This window comes from Microcaecilia unicolor, chromosome 7 (assembly GCF_901765095.1).
Source record: "Microcaecilia unicolor chromosome 7, aMicUni1.1, whole genome shotgun sequence".
NCBI lineage: Eukaryota > Metazoa > Chordata > Amphibia > Gymnophiona > Siphonopidae > Microcaecilia > Microcaecilia unicolor.
In genome coordinates this window covers 68,350,955-68,376,914 of record NC_044037.1, presented here as the reverse complement: position 1 = coordinate 68,376,914, position 25,960 = coordinate 68,350,955, and the positions used below count along the sequence as shown (strand labels likewise).

The 25,960-nt window shown below is 41.9% G+C and overlaps 1 long non-coding RNA gene across 1 annotated transcript in view; it reads right to left on the bottom strand.

Moving 5' to 3' along the window:
* The window catches only part of LOC115474483, a 122,598-nt gene extending 97,176 nt beyond the window's left edge, over positions 1-25,422 (bottom strand). Inside the window, exons 1-2 of the long non-coding RNA XR_003942864.1 lie at positions 25,396-25,422; positions 13,423-13,475 (exon numbers count right to left, since the gene is read on the bottom strand). This is a non-coding gene — a long non-coding RNA (uncharacterized LOC115474483). The remainder of the gene's footprint in view (positions 1-13,422; positions 13,476-25,395) is intronic.
* Between the last annotated feature and the right edge of the window lie 538 nt (positions 25,423-25,960).

Genomic DNA, 25,960 nt, shown 5'->3' with positions numbered 1-25,960 from the left:
ATTCCGTAAATTTACATGTGTAAGTGGCAAATCCACCCATGTGAACACGCCCCTTACTTTTTCATGCTATGCCATTTACACGCACCCTTACAGAAGAGTATTTTGGAGTTTTATTGCCAGTTATGCTGGTTTTGATGGTCATTTGTACCCACAAGTGAGGTGTAACTCTATGCGCCAGGGCGGTCTGGAGATAGAACCAGGGCAAAGTTGGCAATTATCTGGTTAGTGGTGATATTCACTTCCTTATATGTAATTTACAAAAGACTCTGCATTTAAGAGTAGCTTTTATAAAATACCTGTGGAAATGTGCATGCCCTGACCAGGATATCTCAGTTTCCATCTCAACATTCTGTTTAAATTTGAGCTTATAGTATTGTAATCAGAGAAACTTTCTCTTCAATTTGTATTTAACAATTAGAGTTTTCTAAGATATACTATGGGTATCTGATAGCCAATAGCAAACACATTCAGCTTGTTACATTAAGCTTTCCCAGAAAGCATGAGTCACTATTTCTTTTTCTAGAAGTTTCCCAGTTTTACAAATTATTCACATACACCAGAAGGTGACAAAATAGAGAACATATGAAAACATAACCCCACAGCACAGATGGATAACAGTTTGTCATGGTTTACACTGCAAACTATCTTCAGAATATTCACCAACAAATTGAAATGCATGCTCTGTTCTACAAATGACTGTCACAGTGTGTTGTGATGAACATTCTTGGCTTCATTTCTCAGTCTGAGCTTCTGCTACTTTCTTTAGCAATATCACAGACTAGGAGATCTTTAAACACTCTGCTCACCCCTCAGAGCCAAAAACAACAAATGCAGAGTTGGAGATAACACATCAGTGGTGGTATTTCCTCATAATTTTCTGAATTCCACAGACACCTATGATCTGAGCAGTGGCGTAGACAAGGGTGGGCTCGGGTGGGCCCAGGCCCACCCAGTAGCAGCACACTTATGATGTGGCTGGCAGGGATCCACAAGCTCCACCAGCCGAAACTCCCGACAACTGTCCCTCCTGCATACCTTGTAAATAGCAGATCTTCACCTGCAGTAGAAAGTGACTGATACATACTGCTCGCACCGGCCCCACAGCCTTCCCTCTGATGTATTCCCACCTATGTGGAAACAGGAAGTTGCATCAGAGGGAAGGCTGTGGGGCCGACATGAGCAGTGTGTATTAGTTGCTGCTCACTGCTGGTGAAAATCTATTTAAAAGGTATGTGGGAGAGGGGGGATATTTGAGAGACCATATGGCATGCAGTTGAGAGAGGGAGAGAGCAAATCACTTGTGGGACAAGGCGGAGTTCTACTGCCCACCCATCTTGGGCCCAGGCCCACCCAAAATTGGGTGTCTGGCTACACCCCTGGATCTGAGTTAAGAGGAAGAAGAGGTCACTGTGATGTCTGTTCCTTAAATGGTGAGGGGAGGGGGAGAAGAAGGAAAAGGTTCTTGTAGAATGAAAGTAAGCACATTTAAATGCTGGAAACAATCAGATCCATGGATCATATCACTTTAGCTAGTTGTTCTCTTCAATCGCCCTTAAAATTAGACGTTTAACTTACTTCTTAATTAGGAATACTATATGCAAATTTTACGGCAACAAATGGGTCATCACATAATATATTCTCAGGCTAGACATGAAAAGGACATTACTATCTAAACCAATGGGTCTCAAGTGGCTCTCAGCCTACTCCTCAGGGCATCCACAATAAATATACAAAAAGACAGATTTTAATACAATGGAGATGTGTCTAGAGTTGCCAACTAGATCTAGATTCGCCCAATAAGGTTAATCCAATCCTATCCTTATCCCATTGCATGCTGGGACTTGTGGTTCTGGTTTCCCCATTGGATTCCCTAAGAAAAGCATGCATTGGGGTAAGCCTAGGAGTGGATCAACCTTCTTGGGCAAATCTGGATCTAGTTGGCAACCTAGGTGTGTCCCAAGGATGGGTTAAAAACCAGCTGGTTGATATTCAGCCTGTGGCAGCCAAATGCTAACCATTATGAGCAGAATTAGCCCAAGATATTCAAGGCAGGGCCATATCCGGGTCAGAAGCATAGCCAGGTTGAGGGCGTGAGAGAGCAGAGAGCAGACTGCCGATGGCGCCAGTGCGTATTTTAAACATGACAGATTGCGTGAAAAATAGGCACTGGCATCGTCGGAAGTCCATTTGGGGGAGTGGCTGCTCCCCTGGAGACCCATCTATCTACACCTCTGATCCGGGTGCTGGCATTGAATATCTGGGGCAAATTCATTATGTGCTGGATATCAGCCAAGACTCACATAAAATATTCTGGCCAATCCAGATCCCCTGCTTAAGAGCAACCTCCCACTCACCCCCAAAGAAAAATTAAGGTGGCCCCAGGTCCACACTCTCACCCCCATCTCCATCCCCCTAGGCCCCCGGGCCAACCTTTGCAGATCCCTGATGGTCTATGCAGAAACAGGCAGGATCCTGAAGTACTCGTGGTACTTCAAGTGCCATAAGGCTGCTGCTAGAAACTGCATGAGCCATTTTCATAAGCGGGACATACTAGGCAGGAGTGAGTGGGCATTGCTCCTGCCTGTTTCCCCTAGACTACCAGGGATCCACAAAGTTAGGCTTGAGGGGCCTATGAGGATGGGGGTGGGAGGGCTGGGATATGGGCTGCCTTAGATTTTCTTTAAGGGAGTGGGAGAGGGGATCTCAAGAGGAGTTATCAAGTTCTGATTGAGGTGGGGGTTCAGATTGGTATCTGTTAACCTTACTAGATAAAGTTAGGACAGCCTATTTTTTATAATTTTATGCAATTATCTAACTGATTAGCAGACTGAATAACACCACTAACCAGCTAGGTCACTGCTCTGCCCAAACTGTGCCCCTGGATGACCCCTAACCTCACCGATTAGAGGATTAGCAGGAATATTCAGCAGAATTGTCAGGTTCAGAGTTGCTGAATATGCCTGCTTAGCAATTTAAATGACCAGAGCCTATCCTGGCTGCTTAAATCAGTGGCATAGCCACGAGGCAACCTTGACATCCTAGGCCCCCTCACTTTGGGTTCAGGCCCGCTAAAATCTGCTGATATAGCTGGCAAGGATCCCCATGTACCACCAGTCAAAGAGGTCCTCCACCAGCGGCACTTTCTGTGGACCCCCGCCACCCTACTGGTCCACCCACCTCTGAACACATGCCTAGTTTTTATGAAACTGAACATGCATGGGGGGGCCCGCTGGACCCGTTCATGCTTGGTTTTCATGCATGCATGGAAAGAGGGTCTGGTGCAACGGTGGCAGCCCATGGAAACACAAGAACATAAGAATAGCCATACTGGATCAGACTAATGATCCATCCAGCCCAGTATCTTGTTTCAAACAATAGCCAATCCAGGTCACAAATATCTGGCAGAAACCCAAATAGTAGCAACATTCGATGCTACCAATCCCAGAGCAAGCAGTGGCTTCCCCATGTCTATCTCAAAAGCAGATTATAGACTTTTCCTCTAAGAACTTGTCCAAAACTTAAAAAAAAAACCCAGATACACTAACCACTGTTACCACATCCTCCGGCAACAAGTTCCAGAGCTTAACTATTCATTAAGTGAAAAAAATATTTCTTCCTATTTGTTTTAAAAGTATTTCCATGTAACTTCATAGCCTTTGTACTTTTTGAAAGAGTAAAAAATTGATTCACTTTTACCCGATCTACACCACTCAGGTGTTGTAGACCTCAATCTTATCTCCCCTCTTTTCCAAGCTAAAGAGCCCTAATCTCTTTAGCCTTTCCTCATATGAAAGGAATTCCATCCCCTTTCTCATTTTGGTTGCTCTTCTTTGAATCTTTTCTAATTCCGGTTTATCTTTTTTGAGATACGGCAACCAGAATTGAACGCAGGTTAGGTCATGCCATGAAGCGAATCAGAGGCATTATAGCATTCTCAGACTTATTTACCATCCCTTTCCTAATAATTCCTAGCATCCTGTTTGCTTTTTTGGCTGCTGCTACACACTGGACAGAAAATGTCAGCGTAGTGTCTAGAATGACACCAAGATCTTTTTCATGGGTGCTGACTCCTAAGGTGGACCCTAGCTTCAGGTAACTATGATTTGGATTATTCTTCCCATGTGCATTTGTCCAAATTAAATTACACCTACCGACTGGATGCCCATTCTTCTATTTTCCTAAGGTCTTCCTGCAATATTTTACAGTCCGTATGTATTTTAACAACTTTGAATAGTTTTGTGTCATCTGCAAATTTAATCACCTCACTTGTTCTGATTTCCAGACTATTTATAAATATGGTTGACTTAGGGATCCCCACCAACAGCCAAAGTTATTTGGGATTGCTTGGAAGGAGCAGGGCAAGGGAGGCAGTGGAAAGCTTGGGAAAGGGCTGAATTTTGTCCCCCACCCCCACTTTGGGCTCAGGTTTGCTTAAAAATTTTGTTCTAGTTACACAGTTGTTTATTATACTCCCCACCCCAAACCCTAACCAAAATGAATTCTGAGTTGGGATCTGCCACTGCCTGAATGCTGTTTTTCACAGCAACAGGGCTGTAGACAGTGGTGTGCTGGAGCGGGCTCTGACAGGCTCGCGAGAGCCGTTTGTTAAGTTTTTAAGAATTTTGGGAGCCATTGTTAAAGTAGGCCTCCCCATGGCTACTTTAACAACTGACTCCCAAAATGTAGGCTTGGGCCCCCTCCTGAATTCTCTTTTACTTTGCTGGCAGTGATGCTGGCCCCACTAGCCAAGTAAATAGACTGCTGCTGCTCCCTGCTCCTTGTTTCTGACTCTGAGCATCAGGCTGGGACTTTTCATGCAAGCGCAAGAAGGTTCTATCATGCTGCTCAGAGCCAGAAACAAGCAGCAGAGAATGGTGGCAGTCCATTTATTGGCTGGTGGGGCTCGGCAAAGGTATGCCTAGCGTGCCCCCACAAGGGAGGGGAGAGAGAGGCATGTATCCCCCCCCAAAAAAAAAAATTTCAGGGCCGGCTATGCCCGGAGAGAGAGCCTGTTGTTAAAAATTTACCAGCACACCCCTGGCTGTAGAGGACATTAAGCCCCAGTGGTGGAAAAGCCAAGGCAAATGCTGGTGGTAGTTCCCAACCTGGCAATGAGCGTGGAATTCCAGGTCCTCCAGACCCTGGATGAGGAGGCAGTGTGGGGCATTGAGGACTTGGACATGTCAAGCAGCTCAACACTATTTGTATAAGTTTTTAAAGTATAAGGGTTGTGAAGTAATATGTTCACCAGCAGCTGATGAATATATAACTTTATTTGATTATCATCCCAATAATATTCTTTTAAAGGAGGTACACGGGGCTTTCAATTAACCATATATAAAGTTGCCTTTAGTTTTAGACCATTGTTTTTCCATTTAAAGCAGTTTACCCTTATAAGAAAAAGAAATATATAAAACAAGCCTTTCATATTGAAGGTCAGGATCGTGGCACTATTTGAAAACTGATTTCAAATGTTGGTCACCTAGCAACTTGATGCAGCAGCAGCAACAGACATAGCCTTGAATTATAAATTGCTAACTGTGCACAGTTTGTTTTTCATTAGGGCTTTAGATATATTTTTCATGCAGTGTAAGCAGGCAGAAGCACTTCAGTACTTTGGCATGATGTTCCTATAGACATATTCAACTTAAAAAAAAACAACCAAGCATTGCAAGTCTGCTGGTGTATTGCAACTTGCTGCGATCACACCTCTTGTTTCACGATACAGTTATTTTAAAAATTAAGGAGACTGTTTACTAACATACAGTAAGTTTCTGCATTTACTGTGCTTTAACTGCAAAATTTAACATGCAGTAATTGCAAAGGCAGTTGGCTGTTATGGGTGTGCCCAACATGTCTCTTGTACAGAAAAGTTCTTTTACTGTTTATTGGTTATGCACAATTAGCACAGATGTCCTTAACTCCTTCTCTTGAGGAGCTGATATGAGCACCAACTTCATAAGTGACAACACATGGTAAATACTATGTACTAACTGATATGTACAGTCCATAACCCATCCATAGCCCACCCAGTTCCCACCACCTAAAGCAGTATGACCTAACCCCAGATATTCAATCAGCTCCATGATGTTGACTATGAGGCCCATGATGTGGTGGATGCGTGTGAAGGTGGGTAACGGGTCCTCTCTGAGGGACTGAACTGCAGCTGGACTTTATGCAGCCACCCTGGCTCAGGAGCCTCAGGATCAACACCATGGCCCATAGGTTTGGGGGCATCCTGTATCAGTGAGGTCAGCAGCTGCAGATGTGAACCTGGGATAGGATGTCTTGTGTCCAATCCCTGATGTTGCTACTGTCCCCCAGGCCACAGCCTGCCCTTGGGGTGGTGGGATGGGCTTGAGGCAAAAGCCCCAATGCTTTCTCACCTTGTCCTCTCCTTCCTCCTCCTCCCCCACAAGCTCCAGAGGTGGTGTGGAGCCAAAGTAGATGTAGTACCCCTTATGACCCCCTTCCAGAGGTGAAATAGCATTCATGGGGAAGTTATTCCTTTAGTCTACAGGGGTTTGAAAGTGTTGACAGCAACAGCCCCAGGCTGGGTACTAACAAAAGCCAGTAACTGTTTGCAGAGTTCTAAGGCAATCAAATTGGCTTTCTTCATAGAACTGAGCAAAGACAATGCAGAGACTATGGAATGTATAAAATGGAATAATGAAGACTGCCTTACATGGAATTAAGCCTGCTCATTTTAGTTGAAGAGACTGTATAAGTTCTTTTGGTTATGCAGCCATGAAGGAGAAGCAGATTTAACTCATAGCAGATGGCTGTCTGTTTGTTAGAGGGCCTGAAGCCTGGGTTCCAATGTGTATTGGAAAACTTAGTGGAAGCCTTCTCAAGATAACAAATCTAATTATTAAATTCTACTTCTTCCAGATGTTCCCATCCAGCTAACATTTCCTTGATGTCAGTATTGAGTCACATCATCAAATGATCCTTGGATGCTAGTGTATCACCCATTATAAGATTAGAAACACGCTCCCATTCATAATCATCGGGTCCAGTATGGCCCATATCATACACTGTAATAGATCTAGACGACATTGCAATAGAAATGTCCCAATCAACATCTAGCATATTAAAATCACCTAAGAACATAAGAATAGCAATATTGGTCAGACCAATGGGCCATCTAGCCCAGTATCCTGTTTCCAATAGTAGGCCAATCCAGGTTACAAGCACCTGGTAGAAACCCAAAATAGCAGCAACATTCCATGCTACCAATCCCAGGGCAAGCAGTGGCTTCCCCCATGTCTATGTCAATAACAGACTATGGACTTTTCCTCCAGGAACTTGTCCAAACCTTTTTTTAAACCCAGATACGCTAACCTCTATTACCACATCCTCCAGCAACGAGTTTCAGAGCTTGACTGGTCTTTGAGTGAAAAAATATTTCCTTCTATTTGCTTTAAAAGTATTTCCATGTAATTTCATTGAGTGTCCCCTTGTCTTTGTACTTTTTGAAAGACAGAAAAATTGATTCCCTTTTACCCATTCTACACCACTCTATAGTCTGTAGATCTCAATCTTTTCTTTCCTCAGCCATCTCTTTTCCAAGCTGAAGAGCCCTAACTTCTTTAGCCTTTCTTCATGTAAGAGGACTTCCATTCCCTTTATCATTTTCTCACTCTTCTTTGAACCTTTTCTAATATCGCTATATTTTTTGAGATATGGTGATCAGAATTGAATGCAATACTCAAGGTCAGGTTGCACCTTGGAATGATTCTGAGGTATTACAATATTCTTGGTCTTATAACTCCTAGCATCCTGTTTGCTTTTTTGGCTGCCATCACACACTAGGGGAAAGATTTCAGTGTATTGTCTACAATGACACCTAGACCTTTTTCTTGAGTGCTGACTCCTAAGGTGGATCTTAGCATCAGGTAACTATGATTTTGATTATTCTTCCCAACGTGCATCACTTTGCATTTGTCCACATTAAATTTCATTTGCCATCTTGATGCCCAGTTTCCAGTCTTCCTCCAATTTTTCACAATCTACATGTGTTTTGACAACCTTGAACAGTTTTGTGTCATCTGCAAATTTAATCATCTTTAATCCAATTTCCAGATCATTTATAAATATGCTAAATATCATCAGTCCCAGTATAGATCCCTGTGGCACTCCACTATTCACCCTCCTCCATTAAGAAAAATGGTTGTTTAACCCTACCCTCTGTTTTCTGTCTGATAACCAATTACAAATCTACAAAAGAACATTGCCTCCTATCCCATGACTTTTTAATTTTCTCAGGAGTTTCTCATGAGGAACCTTATCAAAAGCTTTCTGAAAATCTAGATATACTACATCAACTGACTCACCTAACAATAGTACTTCCCCTTTCAGAGCAATATTTTGAATAGCTTAAACAAAATCTCTGTCCGCTTATTCTGCCCGTGAAGGAGATCCATATGTCACAGCAATGTAAACAGGTGTTTCATTCCTTGTTTCTCTATTAACTCGCAGCAGGATTTCTATAAGATTGAACAACTCCTGATACAGGTGCTTAGGTGCAAAAACACGGGTCTGTGCTAAGTCTGCATGCAGAATCCTGACATAATTGGTGACATCAATAAAGTTGACCTTAAGGGGCTCATTTTCAAAACACTTAGACTTACAAAGTTCCATAGCTTACCACGTAACTTTGTTAGTCTAAGTGCTTTGAAAACGTGCTTCATTATATCTACTTACAAGTGTCTCCTTTGTGTTCCCTTTTGGAACACTTGTCCATTCCTATTTTTTTTGTGCTGACACCATATACAGTCATGCATTCATCTCCAGGATGCAAGTCTCTTTCCCATCAAACACTCTGGCATGGAGCCCATCAGCACACAATGTGGTCTGCAACATGAAGAGTAACGGACAGTGGGAAGTAGACCATGGACTCGAGAGACAAGGACAATGATGTGAAGCTTCTTAAAAGAAGTATATTACTGCAGCATGAATTCATCATAGATCCCAACATCAGCTTTCCAGATTCTTGCCTGCAATAAAGACATTCAGGCTTATTTTGGAAAGAGAAGGACGCCCATCTTTCAACACAAATCGGAAGATGGGCATCCTTCTCACAGGGTCGTCCAAATCAGCAAAATCAAAAGCCAATTTTGGGCATCTCCAACTGCTTTCCATCGCGGGGACAAGTAAAGTTCACAGGGGCGTGTCAGAGGCGTAGTGAAGGTGTGACTTGAGAATGCCTAACACATGGGCGTCCTCAACCCATAATGGAAAAAAAAGGGCGTCCCTGATGAGCATTTGGACGACTTTACCTGGTCCTGTTTTTCTTACGACTAAGGCACAAAAAGGTGCCCAAACCGACCAGATGACCACCGGAGAGAATCGGGGATGACCTCCCCTTACTCCCCCAGAGGTCACTAACCCCCTCCCACCCTTAGAAAAAATCTTTAAAAATATTTTGTGTCAGCCTCTATGCCAACCTCAAATGTCATACTCAGGTCCATCGCAGCAGTATGCAGGTTCCTGGAGCAGTTTTAGTGGGTGCAGTGCACTTCAGGCAGGCGGACCCAGGACCATCCCTCCCCCCCACCTGTTACACTTGTGGCGGTAAATGTGAGCCCTCCAAAACCCACCAGAAACCCACTGTATCCACATCTACGGTAGGTGCCTCCATTCACCCGTAAGAGCTATGGTAGTGTTGTACAGTTGTGGGTAGTGGGTTTTGGGGGGCTCAGCACAAAAGGTAAGGGAGCTATGTAGCTGGGAGTAATTTCTGAAGTCCACTGCAGTGCCCCCTAGGGTGCACGGTTGGTGTCCTGGCATGTCAGGGGGACCAGTGCACTACGAATGCTGGCTCCTCCCACGACCAAAGGGCTCGGATTTGGTTGTTTCTGAGATGGGCATCCTTGGTTTCTATTATCGCCAAAAATCAGAAACGACCAAGTGTAGGGATGACCATCTCTAAGGATGACCTAAATGTCAAGATTTGGGCATCCCCAACCGTATTATCGAAACGAAAGATGGGCGCCCTTCTTGTTTTGATAATACGGGTTTCCCCGCCCCTTCGCTGGGATGTTTTGCAAGGACGTCCTCAGCAAAACTTTGGTGTCCATTTTGATTATGCCCCTCATTGTATCATACTAAATAAATACATAGGGAATATGACACGTGACTATTTATGAACAAAGGAGGACTCATAAACTTAGCAACCTTCAGCAAAGGAATTTTGTAAGGGCAAGAATTAGAAGAGTGGATGCTTCTGTGTCACAGGTCAACAATCTATCTGGGCCCACTGTAACCCATCTATTCTTGGGTTGTTTTCTCCTCTGTGGTAGTGGGGGTAAGTTGTTTGGATACTGTATAATTCTGGAGGCTTCTTTAATTGCATCCAATTCCGGTTAGTCACATATTTCTGTCTATAAACATAAAAATCATGTCAAAATATATTTATTCACCCATGTGAATATGTATGTAGAAGAGGAATGCCCTTTACTACTATTTTTACCAGGGTTTTACCAATGTGAAGGAGGGATAGGGGGCTTTTCCTTTTAAGTTCTTCTCCAATAGTCCTTTTAAAGGTGTAGTTAATTTTCTTGGAGCAAAACGACTTATCAACTTTAGGATAAACTGTATTATTCCATTTCCATATAATGGGCTAATTTACATGCATTTTCGTGCACTGCAGCTGATTATTTTGAACGCAAGTTGTGCCTCATTTCCTTCTCCATGAAGCTGTGTTACCAAAGATTACATACATTGCCGCAACACATTACTGCCAACATACATTATTGCTAAATAACACTGATTGATCAAGAACATGCATTATTGTGGTTACACAGCTTAGTAAACAGTCCCCATAGTTGCTGATAATAGTATTGCACTGCTGGCAGTATTGTAGTGACCATCACATTATGAGGGCCAGTTTAACAGGAAAATGTTGCCCTTTACTTTTTTTTAACCCTAATGATGGCTCAGCGGTGAATCATAACTTTTCTCAGTATGTTGCTTTCTTAAAATTCATTTTTTTTAAAGTATAGGGTTATGCATCTATTTTGTCTTTTTTAAAATATATTACTATAGCATTCAGAGTAGATGTTTCAGCACTAAAATAGCTTCCTTTTTAGTTCCTGGTTCTTCGCTGCTACCCATCCTCTACCTGAATGCCATTAGCCACTGACTGTGCAGACACTTTCCTTTGTGCAGTTGCTGCTTTTATTGGTAAATTAGTTACAGTAGAATGAGGTTTGGTTCCATACTCATAGTGCAATGTCTTTTGATAACTAACTACAATTTAGGTACAATCAATTACCCTGCAGCTTCTCCTACTGCTCAAAGAAGGCCATATAAGGATATGTCATTGCTAGGCAACTACAGACAGTGGAGATCTCAGACAGCAAAGAGATGAGGAGCTGGTTATTAGCTCTCAAAATGGATTATTTTTTTAGCTGTTGGATAAAACTAGAAGTCCTGCGAAGTTAAATAGGGTCTACTCTAAATATCAATTTACAATGGAGACCATAAAATGATGTTTCTTGACATATGTTGGATCCTATAATAGTTTACTAGAAAAAACAGTACACTATAGGGATGGTACATAGGATCATTATTTCTGATTTTCAGACCTTTTTCAGTTTGTTTCACACATTTGTGTTAATAAGAAATTTTAACACACAATAGAACTTTTTAATGTACACAGATTGACTTTCTGTATGTTAATTCGTAGGTTAACACGTAATTAAACTGATTTTACACAACCTAACCCTCCTGTTTACTAAACTGTGCTAGTTGCTGCCGTGCACTAATGCTGGCACAGCCCGTCTGCATTGTAACACAGCAGCTGCTAGCGCAGCTTAGTAAGCAGGGGGAAACATTTTTAAAGCTGTGTTAATGTATTAAATGAATGCTAATCAGTGCACATCCCTCATACAGTAATGTTAGCACTAATGGATAGTGTGTGCTAATCATTAATAAAAGACCCTTGTAAATCCTCTGCAATATTTAGAAGTGTGGAAAATAATTTTAGAAAGGATGTCCCACCACCAGAACATCAAGATGGGTAGTGATCACCACATGATTTGGTTTGATGTAAGGGCTAGAGTACAGACACTAAAACTGAAAGTACTAGATTTCAAACATACTGACTTTAGTAAAATGGGAAAGTAACTGAAGACAGATCTGGCAGAATGGAAGGAGATATAGGAAGTGAAAAGCCAGTGGACCAAGCTGAAGGGAGTTTTAGAGGATGCATTTTGCTAAACGTATTGCAAATGGGTTTAGAGGGCTTACCTGAGCCCTGGGGATGGGGGGGGGGGCTCATCTGGCTCTGACCCACTTTGGTTGGGGGTATTTCGTTGTGGCCTATGCCATTTTTGGGCCTCTTTGGGGCTGCCCCAGGTCGGCCCTGCTGTGTTGGGACCCTTTCAGGGTCCAGATGTGTTCTGTGGGGTTCCTGATGGTCATTGGGGCTTCCTAGGCTTATTCTACCTCTGCATTGGTGGCCAGTGGCCAAATTTGGGTCTGGGGGAGGCTACAGGGCTCTTCGGCAGCACTCAGACGTTTCTGTTCGCATCACCGCCAGACCGCGGAATGAACTCTGAAGACGGCAGATTGGCAGGAATATCCTCTGCCTGGGCCTGCATTGGAGCCGGGAGCATTCTGAGCATGTGCAAACTTTTGTGCATGCTCAGAATGGCTCTGGAGGTCACAGTAGGCCCAAATAGAAGCCCTGGCCTTGATTTTTGGGCTGCCCTGCTGGAGAACCAGGCTATGTGAGGTTTTACACCACTGGCATCTGGAAGTCTTAGGACTTGGGTTGCCTGGTAGACATTAAGGAACCAAGATTGTTCTACCCCATATTCATGGAGGCAGGTTGTTTATTTTTTATATGTATATGTTGGGCATTGTTATATCAGATTGCATTGCCTGTAAGAGGATACATTGCTTGTACCTTTAAGAAAGGCAGGAAGTGCCTTTGGACTACAAATATTGGTCTTCCTGCATTGTTCTGTAATAGGCTTTTCCTGAGCACATGCCCCTGTTCCCTATACCTTGTGGGACTTTTCCTATTGGCTGGTTTCTTGACTGTGTATGATGGGATGTAGCCTGCACATTCTCTCTCCCCACTGAGTAATCGGAATCTGTCTGCTGCATGGGTTTCAAATAACTGTGTCTAACACTGAAAAAGGCAGGTACAAATCAAGGTAAGGTATACACATATGAGTTTATCTTGTTGGGCAGACTGGATGGACCATGCAGGTCTTTTTCTGCCGTCATCTACTATGTTACTTTGTTAAGTTGGTTAAAGAAACAGGTTTCTACGAAGTTCTGGGTAGACAACGTAGGAGCAACAAGTGCACCATCATCAAGAAAGACTAAAGTATCCATTCAAGCAAAGTCTACAGTCCAGCTAAGTGCCCACACCATCACATCATACAGCTTAACAAGGGGACTTACCTGAGATCCAGATTCCTGGGTTCATTCCTATGGGAGGAAAGGGAAGCTTGGTTCTGAAAGATAATAATACAACACAAAGGATCAATTTCTTAGATAAACCTTTCATTATTAGAAACAAAGCTTGAACAAGTCAAGTTAATTGGTTAATATACTGATCCGATAAATCTCTGTGACTTTGAGGTTCCTGAGAAAGTGAAACTTGATTGAAGTTGGATATATAATCTCTCATAACTTTAAGGGATCAAAGTTGATGTTATTGGAAGCACTTTATGTTCAGTAGCACAATGTAAACACATTTATGCACTTTGCACTTTTGGAGCAATATCAACACCCTTTGCACTTTATTGCATTTCAATACACCTGTATTTTTAAACCTGTGCTTATAAAAATATTTATTAACATATATATTTATTATTGTAATGGTTTTAACAAATTTTAACTGTATTTATTAACAAGTTTTAAACTTGTTAACAAATTTTGGGCAAACCATCTAAATTTGAAACTTGAATCTGAAATGACTTTATTACTCTTAAAGCACGTAATCATCTGAGGAAACACATTGAAAACTTTAAACTGCACAAAATTCACAATCTATTTTTTTCCTCCGATTTTCTTTTTAAATTCCTTAATTGGTGTAGGTTTAGCGTGGGAGCCCATACACCGTGATTCATTCCATCTTACCACCTTTAAAACCTCACCACCGGGGAATCTACAATATCAAAATGCTTGGGAGTGATTCAGAGGAAAGTGACCAAAATGGTATAGGGCAGTGGTTCCCAAACCTAGTCCTGGAGGCACCCCAGTCAGTCAGGATTCAGGCTACCCACAATGAATATTCATGAGAGAGATTTGCATGCAGTGGAGGCACTGCATACAAATCTCTCTCATTAATATTCATTGTGGATAGCTTGAAAACCTGACTGGCTGTGGTGCCTCCAGGACCAGGTTTGGGAATCACTGGTATAGGATCTGTGCCAGAAGACATATGAGAAGAGACTTGAAGATCTGAATATGCATACCCTAAAGGAGAGGAGGAAAAGGAAAATATGATATGGATGTTTAAATACTTGAAAGGTATTAAAAATAAACAAATCAATGAATAAACAGGATTGAGAACCTATTATTTTCTCAAGCATTTTTGCCATTGTTTACCATGGCGATCATGGCAGTAGCACCTTATCGCACTGTCTGTATTATGTCACTGGCACTATCCACCCCTCCTATTGTGTGGCCGTTGAACAATTATAAACACTTGCTTATTATTAATAATATGGCAATTGTAATTTGAGTCCCTTTTGTTGTTCCCCTTTCCTATCACTGCCTTATACTTTTAATTTTTGATTGTAAACCAATTAGATATATTTTTGATAGGTAGTATCAACTGAAACTGCACTTACAAAAGTCTCCAACGACCTGTTCCTGGCCAAATCCAAAGGCCTCTATTCTGTCCTCATCCTTCTCGACCTATCCGCCGCTTTTGACACTGTTGATCACAGCCTACTTCTTGATACACTGTCTTCATTTGGATTCCATGGCTCTGTTCTTTCTTGGTTCTCCTCCTACCTCTCGCTTCGCATCTTCAGTGTACACTCTGGTGGATCCTCTTCCACTTCTATCCCTCTACCAATCGGTGCTGCTCCCCAGTACCTCTCCACTCTTGTCTCTCCCTAAGTCCCCTCTCGAGTACTCCGTACTGTAGATAAATCTCTCTTATCTGTCCCTTTCTCCTCTACTGCTAATTCAAGACTCCATTCCTTTTTATCTCGCTGCACCTCACGCCTGGAATAGACTTCCTGAGGCTGTACGTCTAGCCCTGTCTTTAGCTGTTTTCAAGTCCAAACTCAAAACCCACCTCTTTACCACTGCTTTTGACTCCTAACTCACTTGCCCTGTCCTTTATCCTCACCTCTTTATTTCCTTACCCTTAATTGTTCTGTCTGTCTACCTGTCTTATCTAGATTGTAAGCTCTTTGAGCAGGGATTGTCTTTTGTGTATGGTGTACAGCGCTGTGTATGCTTTGCAGCGCTATAGAAATGATAAGTAGTAATAGTAGTATACCAAATAAAGTTGAACACTGAACAAATCTTTTCCAAAGATGGGAAAACTGTGAAGCCAGAGAACATGAAATAAAGTTGAAAGAAGGAAAATTAAAAGCAATATCAGGAAATGTTGTTTTCATGGATAGGGTGGTGGATGCTTGAAATGCCCACCCTGTAGAGGTGGTTCAAAGTATAGAGCATTTATATTCAAAGAAAAATATAAATGACTTTCATGTTATAAAAAAGCATAGAGAGGAGTGACCTGCATGTATTTTTGAAATCTAGTACATCCTACACAACTCTGTACATCCAGTGCCCATGCAACGGAAGCTGTTGATTTAATTGCACCAGCTAGATTATGGGACCAATCATGGCGACCTTCCTCTAAATGCTGTAAACCACTAGGGATATGCAGCCCCTAAATTTTACTTTTCATTAGTTTTGTAAGTTATTTATACACATTTTTGTTTGGTTTTATTCTGTTTTTTTATTTTTGTTTCTAGGGAAATGTTATAAATAGAATGCACTATCCATAAAGAGTATGCACTATTTGGAGAGTGTGTGTTTTTTCTGTACAGTGCACTCCTTGCAAAAAGTGCTCACTCTTCATGGATGGTGTGCACTATATATGACACAGGAAAAACCTGAAATGGTGTGTTTTTTCGCTCTCAGGATAAATCCCTCCTGTCGGTACCCTTCTCCACCACCGCCAACTCCAGGCTCCGCCCTTTCTGCCTCGCCTCACCCCATGCCTGGAACAAACTCCCTGAGCCCATACGCCAGGCCCCCTCCCTGCCCATCTTCAAAGCCTTGCTAAAAGCCCACCTCTTCAATGTCGCCTTCGGCACCTAACCACCATACCTCTATTCAGGAAATCTGGCCTGCCCCTACTTGACATTTCGCCCATTAGATTGTAAGCTCCTTGGAGCAGGGACTGTCCTTTTCTTAATCTGTACAGCGCTGCGTAACCCTTGTAGCGCTCTAGAAATGTTAAGTAGTAGTAGTTTTTTCCTGTTGTTTCAGGCTAAAAACAACACAAAACAACATTGGAAATGTTTCAAACAAATGCACATCACTGTTGGCTATCAAAAGCCAACCAACAGATGCAATAAATTAAAGATCTTAGGTGCAATAAATTAAAGAACTTAAGGGTCTTTTAACTAAGCTACAGTAAAAAGTGGCCTCTTACCCAGATCTTTCACGCAGGCTAAGGCGATTTTTTTAACACAAAATGGTAAGGGAACCGCAGGAGTGGAGGACTGTGATCCAATTCGTGTAGAGAAGCCAAACAGAGGAGTAGTGAGACCAGCAGGGAACCTTCATGAACAACAGGACGACTGGGTAATAGAAGAAAAAACTTTAATTGATAGTGCTCGACATGGCACCGTGTTTCGGCCAGATGCCTGCTTCAGGGGCCTTTATGTTGGAAATGTATCTACTGTGAATAAACAAACTTGGTTGTAAAAGACGCTCAGTATTTAGCAAAGATGAAATGCGGGTATTGCGTGATCACTGCTGAACAGGATACACTATATGTACGAAACATTTTTTCATGTAATGTGTTGATGAATGAGGACACTGTCCTGCTTATAATCGAACGAGAAAAACGCCCAAGTTCCAACCTAAATCGGGAGATGGACGTTTATCTCACAAAAACGAATAACGCGGTATAATCGAAAGCCGAACTTGGACGTTTTCAACTGCACTCCATCGCGGAAGCGTACAAAGTTGACGGGGGCGTGTCGGAGGCATGGTGAAGGCGGGACTGTGGCATGGTTATCACCCGACAGAGATGGGCGCCTTTCGCCGATAATGAAAAAAAAGTACGCGTTTGTAGCTAGAATTTAGGGCACTTTTCCTGGACCCTGTTTTTTCACGAATAAGGCCCCAAAAAGTGACCTAAATGACCAGATTACCACCACAGGGAATCGGGGATGATCTCCCCTGACTCCCCCAGTGGTCACTAACCCCCTCCCAGCACAAAAAATGATGTTTCACAACTTTTTATTTTCACCCTCAAATGTCATACCCACCTCCCTGGCAGCAGTATGCAGGTCCCTGGAGCAGTTGTTAGGGGGTGCAGTGGACTTCAGGCAGGTGGACCCAGGCCCATCCCCCCCCACCTGTTACAATTGTGCTGCTTAATGCTTAGTCGTCCAACCCCCCCCAAACCCACTGTACCCACATGTAGGTGCCCCCCTTCACCCCTTAGGGCTATAGTAATGGTGTAGACTTGTGGGCAGTGGGTTTTGAGGGGGATTTGTGGGGGCTCAACATACAAGGGAAGGGTGCTATGCACCTGGGAGCTTTTTACCTTTTTTTTTGTTTTTGTAAAAGTGCCCCCTAGGGTGCCCGGTTGGTGTCCTGGCATGTGAGGGGGACCAGTGCACTACGAATCCTGGCCCCTCCCACGAACAAATGCCTTGGATTTATTCGTTTTTGAGCTAGGCGCTTTCATTTTCCATTATCACTGAAAAACAAAAACGCCCAGCTCACAAATTGTCGAATAAAACATGGACGTCTATTTTTTGCGAAAATACGGTTCGGTCCGCCCCTTCACGGACCCATTCTTGGAGATAAACGCCCATGGAGATAGACGTTTTCGTTCGATTATGCCCCTCCACGTATTCCTTTAAGTAATCACTGTGATTGGCTGCCATGTTCCCAAAGCGTCTGGCGTAATTGCTTATATAGAGGGCCATTTTGTTGGGTTCCCGTCTTCCTCCTCTGCTAAGATACGTGCAGAGGTATTGTGTCATACACATGGGTTAGTCAAGAGACTTTGTTTGATAGATTAACTGTTTGCTTTGTTTTGCCAACTATGAGCTGATTTAATATCCTTTTTCACCAGAGCACTTTTTGACCGCCAGACCCTGAAGCAGGCTGACGAAACGCTGACCATGGTAGGTCACAGTCTTTATTTGTGGAAAAGGAAGCATCAGAAGAAGCTAAGAAAAGCTAAGTGAAAGCTGATAGTTGCTTTACAGAACACTTTTGTGTGCACTATAGAGCAAGGGCTAATAATTTGAAATAAATGTGGTCCAACATAAAATTGATTTGGCTCAAAACTTAAGGGTCATTATAACGTTCAAAGCAGGAGGTATTTTAAGCCAGTGATGAAGGTGTCTTGCTCCCACAGCTAGATGAAGCTGGGAGCTTCTTGAGGCTTTTTTTCCTCCTCATGCCTCTTAATTATTCTGCAAGTTCAGACCTTGAGAAGAGTATCTCTTGTATTGTATATTCATGAACTAATGTTGCCTTTAGTGCACAGCCATTTAAAATATTACCATGGTAAGGACTTATGGGGTATTCCTGCGCTAACCAGTTAGTGCGCACTAATGGAGATGTGCTAACTGTTTAACAAGGATTGCCCTCTCTCCACCCCTGACATGCCCCTCAAAATTTTTAATTATCTTGTAGTATGCACACATTTGGGGGTCCCAGAAAGCAACAAGGCAAACGATCTGCAAAATCCAACGTGGAAAACAAACCAGCAGATCAGTATAATATCGGGCATTTGTTTCATACACGGTATCCTCAATAAAGTCTTTTTGGATATTATACTGATCTGCTGGTTTGTTTTCCACGTATGCACACATTTGGCAGGTACTGCAGGACACCATTTTAAGCTGTTAGGCCTGCATTGACGCCTAACGCATCTTAGTAAAAGGGCCCCTTAAGCAAGATTAGTTCTTTAAATCTGAAAGATTAAGGGCCCCTTTTACTAAGCAGCAGTAAGCCTAACGCAGTCTTACCGCTCGCTAAACAGGAAGTACCGCCAAGCTATCGCAGCAGCCCAGCAGTACTTCCCACCCCTAGTGCACCGTCATATCCAAGTGTACCTGCCGGTAATTGGGCAGTGCCACATGCTGCCCGGTTACCACTGGGTTAGCACGGGATTCCTTACCGCCACCTCAGTGGGTGGCAGTGAGGGCTCCCCCCGAAATGGCCACACGGCAAGTGCTTTACTTGCTGCACGGCCATTTCCTGCAGGAAAGAAAGACTTCTCTTTTACTCACTATGGTAAAAGGGGGCATCAGCGCACATTAAAAACATATGCTGATGCTAGCGTAGGCCCCTTTTTGCCGCAGCTTGGCAAAAGGGGACCTACAGTAATGAAATACTCATCATCCTGTCTTATAAAAGGAGAAGGACCTACTTGTCCCTAAGTTCACACAATAACATAGTAAAATAGTAAATGATGGCAAATAAAGACCAAAATGGCCTATCATTTGAGGTTTATCCACTTTGGATAGATGGGTTGCATAAGGGACTATATGCATGTAACACCTACTTCCCCCCCCCCCCCCCCCCCATGTCTTTTGCTTGTCCTCTTTTAACTTATTGCTATGCCTCCGTGATTTGTTCCTGAGGGTAAGATGCTGTCCCTTACTGACCTCTTTCTCAGTATGTTAATTCTATAATTTGTCTTTTTCATTTATTAGTTCTTATATCCCACATTATCTAAACAAAGTTTGGGTCAATATGGCTTATAGTGAACAGGTAAGTTTACATAAAACAAGAGCTAACAATGCGGCTAGGGTATATAACAATGTAATTAGGGTAGATACATGGAGTGAACTGATTACGTGAAGCAATAGATAACTAGATTGCATAAAACAATAGATAACCAATATAGCTGCAATTGGTACATAGAGTATATGGGATGTATGGAGCAATGGGTAATAAAACAAACTAGGCTAGATGCATGAAGCAGTAGGTTGCAGTGTAATTTGTCCCTTTTGCATTGTTATATTTGTAATTTAATAATAATAATTTGTGTATTTTACATTGTTACATTTGTTGAGTTTTAACATTTTCTGATTTTATTATCATTTTAACTGTGAACAGCTACAAAATTGAAGTCTTGGCAATCGGAATATAAGCATGGTACATCAATGAAATTTAAAAAAAAAAAAAAAACTAAACAGCAGCTCTTCAATACAAAATCCTAAATCAGGTCGGATGCTCTCTATCCTGTACAGTCAGTCTACATTATTGGATAATTGCAGAGCTGGTGTTAATTTCATTAACATTCACATCAGGCAGTTCATCAAATAGTAAATTATGGGTTTACAGTGTTAAGATAACAGGTGGGACATGTTCAGAATTCACAAAATCCTTGGATTTTTTTTCCCTGAATACTAAAAACCACAGCAGTCATTTCAGTTTGCAGATTGGTGTCAGTTTTCACATTCTTTAAAATTGTTCAGGCCCATACAAAGAAGTCTAAAGATTTTTTTTCCTCCCCAACCTCATTTTTAGTTAATAATGTTGTGTTCTGAGAATACCACAGACAGCGGCACTGTTAACCCATCATGCAACAGTTTTCTGGGATTTGGGGAGAGGGAAGGTTTTGTTAGCATGGATTATGGGTCGCTTTTTACTAAATGATACTTCTGAACTGTCTGTAAAGGAAGATGGGTCTACAAAAATATAATTATCCTTTAATGGAGCCCCATTGGTACAACATTGGGTGGATTTTAAACATTTGTTAAATGACTTACAGTGGAAGATTTTGGATGCAATAGAGATGGGTCAGAAGGATGGTAATTTTTAATATTTTCTTAATTTTAAAGAACAGCGCTGGATTTATGAATTGGTTTGAACCTGGAAGAGGAGTACATGTCTTTGATATGAAAGTAGTTTTTAAGTATAGATCCTTTTAATTAAAATATACAGTCTGATTGGCTCTGGTCAGCCACATAACTGTCTTGAAGGTTTCTATAAGAAACATGGCTGCCATTTCAGTTCAGCTGAGGTAGTTGAAAACTCCGCTTGAACACTTTGATATGTGTTGATAGATGGTATAGTTGCAAGATTTTTTTTAAATAGTATATTATCATTCTTCCTAAATGTAGTTCTTTTCTTAGCAGATTATAATTTGGGCCAACTTCCCTGATGCAGGTCAGCTAAACACGGTTCATGTCTGCAACTGGTAAAAGATAAGTGTTCAAATCAAATTATTTTGAATTATAAAGTACTAATTGAGATATTTTTGAGTATGATACACTTGCAAACATGTTTTTATGTGCAAAAGAAAAATATAGTTTGATTAGGACCAATGACAATGTAGGTGAGTCATGAGCAAGAAGATTACAAGAAGACCTCATGAGACTGGGGAATTGGGTGTCCAAATGGCAGATGAAGTTCAACGTTGACAAGTACAAAGTGATGCATGTGGGAAGGAGGAACCCGAATTACAGCTATGTTATGCAAGGTTCCGTTTTAGGAGTTACAGACCAAGAAAGGGATCTGGGAGTCATCATGGATAGGACGTTGAAATCTTCAGCTTAATGTGCTTCGGCGGCTAAGAAGGCGAACAGAATGTTGAGTATTATTAGAAAAGGGATGGAAAACAAGCATGAGGATATTATAATGCCTTTATATCGCTCCATGGTGCGACCGCACCTGGAGTATTGTGTTCAGTTCTGGTCGCCTCATCTCAAAAAAGATATGAAGAAATTGGAGAAGGTGCAGAGAAGGGTGACAAAAATGATAAAAGGGATGGGACAACTACCATATGAGGCGAGGTTAAGACGGCTAGGACTCTTTAGCCTGGAGAAAAGGCGGCTGAGAGGTGATATGTTAGAGGTTTACAAAATAATGAGTGGGGTAGAGTGGACAGATGTGAAGCGTTTGTTTACACTTTCTAACAATAATAGAATCAGGGAACACAAGATGAAATTAGAATGTGGTAGGTTTAAAACAAATTGGAGAAAGTTTTTTTTTACTCAGCATGTAGTTAGACTCTGGAACTCATTGCCGGAGGAGGTAGTGATGGCAGCTGGCCTTGCTGAGTTTAAAGGAGGATAGGATAGATTCCTGAAGGAAAAGTCCATTGATCGTTATTAAATTTTGGGTTTTTGCCAGGTTCTTGGGGCCTGGATTGGCCGCTGTCAGAGACAGAGTGATGGGCTTGATGGACCTTTGGTCTTTTCCCATCGTGGCGGTGCTTATGTGCTTATGAGCAGAGAACAGTAGCCTGCTCATGTGAAACGAGTCACCACTGATGATCCAATAAGGCATAAAAAAAACTTTAGAAATTGTAGCAATAATTATTAAAGTTATATAAGCACTGGGATATCAGTTGGAAGTACTCTATAATAGTAATTAAGTGTTTAATTGCCATTACAGAATTTGCACTTACTGCACAAACTTTAGGTGATTACTTTAGGCGAGCTGTACAGAATTTCCACCCATAGGTAGCAATTCTATAACTGGGCACAATTTAGTTGCACCCTGAGCACCAGTTCTAAAACAGCGTCTGTGCATCAAGATGCCATTATAGAATATTAGTGTAAATCATTGTGGGTGTGCTTACATTTAGGCATGTACATAAATACACAAAAAATCTGCTGCCACAAAATGACAATAAACTGCCTACAGCTCAAGCTGTACGCTGACCAGCAGGTAAAAAGGCCTCAAAGAGCTTCCAGATCCTGAATCGATCTGCTGAAGCTATAACGGGTCTAAGGACCCTGCCTTCATCATTGGCCAAAAAAACCTAATGTTACAATGCAAGCTGTACGCTGACCAGCAGGTAAAAAGGCCTCAAAGAGCTTCCAGATCCTGAATCGATCTGCTGAAGCTATAACGGGTCTAAGGACCCTGCCTTCATCATTGGCCAAAAAACTAATGTTACAATGCAAGCTGTACGCTGACCAGCAGATAAAAAGGCCTCAAAGAGCTTCCAGATCCTGAATCGATCTGTTGAAGCTATAACGGGTCTAAGGACCCTGCCTTCATCACTGGCCAAAAAAACCTAATGTTACAATGCAAGCTGTACGCTGACCAGCAGGTAAAAAGGCCTCAAAGAGCTTCCAGATCCTGAATCGATCTGTTGAAGCTATAACGGGTCTAAGGACCCTGCCTTCATCACTGGCCAAAAAAACCTAATGTTACAATGCAAGCTGTACGCTGACCAGCAGGTAAAAAGGCCTCAAAGAGCTTCCAGATCCTGAATCGATCTGCTGAAGCTATAACGGGTCTAAGGACCCTGCCTTCATCATTGGCCAAAAAACTAATGTTACAATGCAAGCTGTACGCTGACCAGCAGGTAAAAAGGCCTCAAAGAGCTTCCAGATCCTGAATCGATCTGTTGAAGCTATAACGGGTCTAAGGACCCTGCCTTCATCACTGGCCAAAAAAACCTAATGTTACAATGCAAGCTGTACGCTGACCAGCAGGTAAAAAGGCCTCAAAGAGCTTCCAGATCCTGAATCGATCTGTTGAAGCTATAACGGGTCTAAGGACCCTGCCTTCATCACTGGCCAAAAAAACCTAATGTTACAATGCAAGCTGTACGCTGACCAGCAGGTAAAAAGGCCTCAAAGAGCTTCCAGATCCTGAATCGATCTGCTGAAGCTATAACGGGTCTAAGGACCCTGCCTTCATCATTGGCCAAAAAAACCTAATGTTACAATGCACTTCCTGCTGGTAAGATGTAATCTCATAAAATTTCTTAGAAGATATGCTACATTTACTTCAAATCAATAAAGCACCACACTTATCTTTATAGTAGGTGCTTCTGGACAGCGTTGCATGCTGTACTCCACTTTCTGTTGTTGATGTGCCGAACATTTAGGCATGAACATTTATTCCAGGTCTATGACTATGTATTTTGGGTGGGACAAGAGCAGAGTGTAAAGATACACATGCATTTCCTATTTCAGAAGGGACATGTTTACGGCCACTGACATGAATGTCAGGTTTTACACCTACTCCCAGAGATGTCTAGGTCAGAATAAGTTCTTGAGATATTAGGATGGTTGCTCCCTTCATCTCCCAGTGTTTATATACCCTCCCCCCCAAAAAAGCAATACTAGCAAAGGATATTTTGGCATTCTGACAACTTTAGAAAAACATAGACACATATGTAACTAAAATGGCTGACATGTACATCTGTGTTCCAGCACAGACAGATAAATGTGGCAACACATATACATTTATGTTGCCATATGAACCCATTTGAGAGTTTAAACATTGATGTTTGTAAAATGGTTGCAACCACTGCAGATGACCAGCGTATACATGTCCATTAGAAACTAACCACCTGATATTCAGTCCACGGTGGTATGTGGTGTCTGAGCTCTGAGCCACTTACAGTTATGGGCTGATCTGACCTCAGATATTCAATCTCACTACAATAAACTTGGGTTCAAAATAATTTATCTTTTTTTATATATGCACTTTAAAATGCTATAAATATTATAAAGTGTTTTAAATGTGCTCAGACCATACCGTTTACACCCATTCTATCCCCAAGAGGAATATGTGGTGGTGTCACAATGGAACCATCATTGCACATACGATGTTCCGCCTCCTAATATTTGTGTATGTACATACAGCTGAGCCCAAGAAGATAATGATCCAAGACAAAAGGGAAATTATTCATCAGAAGAAAAGAGAATTTTAATTATATTAAAATGACATCCTCTCGAAATGAAAGAACCTCAGCCAGTCCTTCACAGTAGAACTACAGAATTAAACCAATACCCTCCGTTCTTCTTTGGCTACTAAAAATTCTTCCCACTGCTTGGGATAGAAAAAGAAAACCTAAAATATAGCACCATCATATGCAATCACACAAATGTATTTATTTATCGGGATTTATTAACCGCCTTTATGAAGAGATTCACCCATGGCAGAGTTCAACATCAAACTTACAATTTTGTTAACAGCATAACAATAGTAAAATGAACATGTATAAACATAAATAAGAGGAAAACCTGAAAACAGCAAAGTGAAACCTAATAATAGTACTACCACGAAACAGGATCAAAAATATACACATTTAACAGCACTGAAATTCAAATAACAGAAATATAATATGATGTAAGCATAATAGTGATGGAATATCTAATAAGCACACAATTAGAACATTCATATATCATTGCTATGATAGTAATGCTTGTCCACAATACAGCTTACCATATAGCTGAGGGACCAAATGCAGATATATAGATGGGGACAAGCTGCGTGGTACAAAGTCAGTTGGGATAAATAAATGGGTGGCTAAACTAAAGGCAAGTTTTTTTGTACAGTTAAGATAAAAGGAACTGGTCTAAGTTACAGTGTGTGTTGCAAGCTATAAGGAAATTGCAAAAACAAGTTGGCTGTCATTATTCTAGTGTTCTACAAGAAAACCCTCAGGATAAGTTGTGGGGGTGATAACATTGGCTGAAGCAAAGTCAGTCAAGTACATAAGGGGAAGGGCTGTGGGAAGAAAGGGGGAGGGGAAGGGTGGGGGCAGGGCAGGAGGAGGTTAGGCAGGCTGGCAACAGAAAATGAGGAAAGAGGATTGGCTAAAGGAAAAGGGATGGGGATTGGTGGAAACAGGGAGAGGATTAGATAGGGTGAAAGGTTTTGGCACTCAAGAAAGTATTAGATAGGTGGATAGGAGAGGATGAGGGTGGATAGAGGGGAGTTTTGAGGACCCTTCCCAGCCTGCCCAAGGTAGTTGGGGAGTGTGGGACTGTAGGGAAGAGGTTAGGTA